Source organism: Micromesistius poutassou (genome assembly GCF_964030765.1).
Source record: "Micromesistius poutassou genome assembly, chromosome: 9".
In the NCBI taxonomy this organism is placed as follows: Eukaryota; Metazoa; Chordata; class Actinopteri; order Gadiformes; family Gadidae; genus Micromesistius; species Micromesistius poutassou.
The window spans coordinates 20,948,558-20,952,176 of NC_140279.1; positions in this window are offsets into that span (position 1 = coordinate 20,948,558).

The following is a 3,619-nucleotide window of genomic DNA, read 5'->3' on the forward strand; positions in this document are numbered from 1 at the left end:
GCCCCTCATGTGGGGGTGTTGCTGGGGGGTCTGCTGGAGGCATGGAGGCCGGCTCTGGGGGTGTGGGACGTTGTAGGGGGAGGCCTGGTCCGTGTGTGTCTGGGTCTGGGTGCTGGCCCAGTACGGGTCCCGGTCCCGGTCCCCCGGGGCCTGGACCTGGGGCCCCTCATGTGGGGGTGGTGCCTGGGTGTCTGCTGGAGGCATGGAGGTCGGGACTGGGGGTGTGGGACGTTGTAGGGGGAGGCCTGGTCCGTGTGTGTCTGGGTCTGGGTGCTGGCCCAGTACGGGTCCCGGTCCCGGTCCCCCGGGGCCTGGACCTGGGGCCCCTCATGTGGGGGTGTTGCTGGGGGGTCTGCTGGAGGCATGGAGGCCGGCTCTGGGGGTGTGGGACGTTGTAGGGGGAGGCCTGGTCCGTGTGTGTCTGGGTCTGGGTGCTGGCCCAGTACGGGTCCCGGTCCCGGTCCCCCGGGGCCTGGACCTGGGGCCCCTCATGTGGGGGTGGTGCCTGGGTGTCTGCTGGAGGCATGGAGGTCGGGACTGGGGGTGTGGGACGTTGTAGGGGGAGGCCTGGTCCGTGTGTGTCTGGGTCTGGGTGCTGGCCCAGTACGGGTCCCGGTCCCGGTCCCCCGGGGCCTGGACCTGGGGCCCCTCATGTGGGGGTGGTGCCTGGGTGTCTGCTGGAGGCATGGAGGTCGGGACTGGGGGTGTGGGACGTTGTAGGGGGAGGCCTGGTCCGTGTGTGTCTGGGTCTGGGTGCTGGCCCAGTACGGGTCCCGGTCCCGGTCCCCCGGGGCCTGGACCTGGGGCCCCTCATGTGGGGGTGGTGCCTGGGTGTCTGCTGGAGGCATGGAGGTCGGGACTGGGGGTGTGGGACGTTGTAGGGGGAGGCCTGGTCCGTGTGTGTCTGGGTCTGGGTGCTGGCCCAGTACGGGTCCCGGTCCCGGTCCCCCGGGGCCTGGACCTGGGGCCCCTCATGTGGGGGTGTTGCTGGGGGGTCTGCTGGAGGCATGGAGGTCGGGACTGGGGGTGTGGGACGTTGTAGGGGGAGGCCTGGTCCGTGTGTGTCTGGGTCTGGGTGCTGGCCCAGTACGGGTCCCGGTCCCGGTCCCCCGGGGCCTGGACCTGGGGCCCCTCATGTGGGGGTGGTGCCTGGGTGTCTGCTGGAGGCATGGAGGTCGGGACTGGGGGTGTGGGACGTTGTAGGGGGAGGCCTGGTCCGTGTGTGTCTGAGGAAAAAAAGAAAGAAAAAAGAGGCAAAAACCACTTCAAGTCTTGTGGACCCTCCAGGGGACCAGGACCACGTCCTGTGGCAGGCCCAGAGAGTCCACCATCCCGGACTGGCAAGAACATCAAGTCCCCCTGAGCCTGGATGAACTAAAGAAACCACAAAGTCCATTTAAACTACCATGGGACGTGTTTTGGAAATTTAACAGAGTCTTTTCTGTAAATCTCCTAAAACGCAACCCATGGTGCACTAACTCTGGGACTCTGTCTGATTTTGAGAAAAAGAGAGAATCGAAAATCAGACAGAGTCTTTTCTCCGTGGTCTACCAGGGGCAGCTTTTAGTATACCATGGGTTGGTTTTAGTATACCATGGGTTGGTTTTGGTCTACCATGGGTTGGGATTTTCGGGTTTTTATACCATGGGTACCGAAAACAAGAAAAATAGCAGTCTGCAGCCTGTAAAACTCTGGGCTTCGCCTACTACACGTTTGACCCCTGTGTTGGAAGGACATAGCCCATCCCGTGTGTAAGGGGGGCTCCAGGGGAAGAAGGCAGAGAACGGCCTGGAGGTCTTCTGGAGGCTCCAGAGGAGGGGGAACACGTCGCGTGTGAGGCCGAAACGGCTCACCATGTCGGACTGAATAGTGTAGTGAGTAGCCCCGAGTCTGGAGGTCTTTAGGACCCTCCAGAGGAGGGGGAACACGTCGCGTGTGAGGCCGAAACGGCTCACCATGTCGGACTGAATAGTGCAGCGAGTAGCCCAGAGTCTGGAGGTCTTTAGGACCCTCCAGAGGAGGGGGAACACGTCGCGTGTGAGTCCGAAAAGGCTCACCATGTCGGACTGAATAGTGTAGTGAGTGACCCCAAGCCTGGAGGTCTTTAGGACCCTCCAGAGGAGGGGGAACACGTCGCGTGTGAGTCCGAAACGGCTCACCATGTCGGACTGAATAGTGTAGTGAGTGACCCCAAGCCTGGAGGTCTTTAGGACCCTCCAGAGGAGGGGGAACACGTCGCGTGTGAGTCCGAAACGGCTCACCATGTCGGACTGAATAGTGTAGTGAGTGACCCCAAGCCTGGAGGTCTTTAGGACCCTCCAGAGGAGGGGGAACACGTCGCGTGTGAGTCCGACACGGCTCACCATGTCGGACTGAATAGTGTAGTGAGTGACCCCAAGCCTGGAGGTCTTTAGGACCCTCCAGAGGAGGGGGAACACGTCGCGTGTGAGTCCGAAACGGCTCACCATGTCGGACTGAATAGTGTAGTGAGTGACCCCAAGCCTGGAGGTCTTTAGGACCCTCCAGAGGAGGGGGAACACGTCGCGTGTGAGTCCGACACGGCTCACCATGTCGGACTGAATAGTGTAGTGAGTGACCCCAAGCCTGGAGGTGTTTAGGACCCTCCACAGGAGGGGGAACACGTCGTGTGTGAGTCCGAAAAGGCTCACCATGTCGGACTGAATAGTGTAGTGAGTGACCCCAAGCCTGGAGGTCCTGTGGACCCTCCAGAGGAGGGGGAACACGTCGCGTGAGAGTCCGAAAAGGCTCACCATGTCGGACTGAATAGTGTAGTGAGTGACCCCAAGCCTGGAGGTCCTGTGGACCCTCCAGAGGAGGGGGAACACGTCGCGTGTGAGTCCGAAAAGGCTCACCATGTCGGACTGAATAGTGTAGTGAGTGACCCCAAGCCTGGAGGTCCTGTGGACCCTCCAGAGGAGGGGGAACACGTCGCGTGAGAGTCCGAAAAGGCTCACCATGTCGGACTGAATAGTGTAGTGAGTGACCCCAAGCCTGGAGGTCTTTAGGACCCTCCAGAGGAGGGGGAACACGTCGCGTGTGAGTCCGACACGGCTCACCATGTCGGACTGAATAGTGTAGTGAGTGACCCCAAGCCTGGAGGTGTTTAGGACCCTCCACAGGAGGGGGAACACGTCGTGTGTGAGTCCGAAAAGGCTCACCATGTCGGACTGAATAGTGTAGTGAGTGACCCCAAGCCTGGAGGTCCTGTGGACCCTCCAGAGGAGGGGGAACACGTCGCGTGAGAGTCCGAAAAGGCTCACCATGTCGGACTGAATAGTGTAGTGAGTGACCCCAAGCCTGGAGGTCCTGTGGACCCTCCAGAGGAGGGGGAACACGTCGCGTGTGAGTCCGAAAAGGCTCACCATGTCGGACTGAATAGTGTAGTGAGTGACCCCAAGCCTGGAGGTCCTGTGGACCCTCCAGAGGAGGGGGAACACGTCGCGTGAGAGTCCGAAAAGGCTCACCATGTCGGACTGAATAGTGTAGTGAGTGACCCCAAGCCTGGAGGTCCTGTGGACCCTCCAGAGGAGGGGGAACACGTCGCGTGTGAGTCCGAAAAGGCTCACCATGTCGGACTGAATAGTGTAGTGAGTGACCC